The sequence below is a fragment of the Etheostoma spectabile genome, chromosome 6, assembly GCF_008692095.1.
Source record: "Etheostoma spectabile isolate EspeVRDwgs_2016 chromosome 6, UIUC_Espe_1.0, whole genome shotgun sequence".
Taxonomy (NCBI): Eukaryota; Metazoa; Chordata; class Actinopteri; order Perciformes; family Percidae; genus Etheostoma; species Etheostoma spectabile.
Genome location: NC_045738.1, coordinates 12,597,707 through 12,598,160, shown reverse-complemented (window position 1 = coordinate 12,598,160; position 454 = coordinate 12,597,707). Strand labels below are relative to the sequence as shown.

The window sequence follows — 454 nt, the reverse complement described above, 5'->3', positions numbered from 1 at the left end:
CTAGTTAGTGTCTGTTAGCTCACAAGTTCTAGGGCGCGGGTAATATTTTTCCTCTAGGACGCACTGGTGCACCTAATGTACTCGCATCCGCTGCAATGTTGTTTATATTGATAGGTTTTTTTTGCGTTACGTGACCCATTTTTTTCTGTGAAGCTGTGCCTGTGTCTGATCTCTCCTCCTACTCTCCGCGCAGCCCAGACACACAGCGGGGCCGCTCCACATTTCAGACATTTGTCCACAGCTTTAATTATTATTAACACAGCTGTATATTGTTAAGCATCAGAGGCAAACCTGTATTTGTACCAGTGTTTTCACTGGTAACTCTGCTATCGCGGCCGCCACGGTGAATAACACAGAAGTTATTGAATGCAACTAACTTCAGTTTATAGAGTAATGGCGTGTGAGACGGAGCCTGCTGGACCTGCAAGAGATGTGACCCATGGCCAAAATATCA

The 454-nt window shown here is 45.6% G+C and overlaps 1 protein-coding gene across 3 annotated transcripts in view; it reads right to left on the bottom strand.

The window, feature by feature from the left end:
* lipeb (lipase, hormone-sensitive b) overlaps positions 1 to 454 on the bottom strand; it is a 50,287-nt gene that overhangs the window by 49,014 nt on the left and 819 nt on the right. The gene's annotated exons all lie outside the window — the stretch shown is intronic.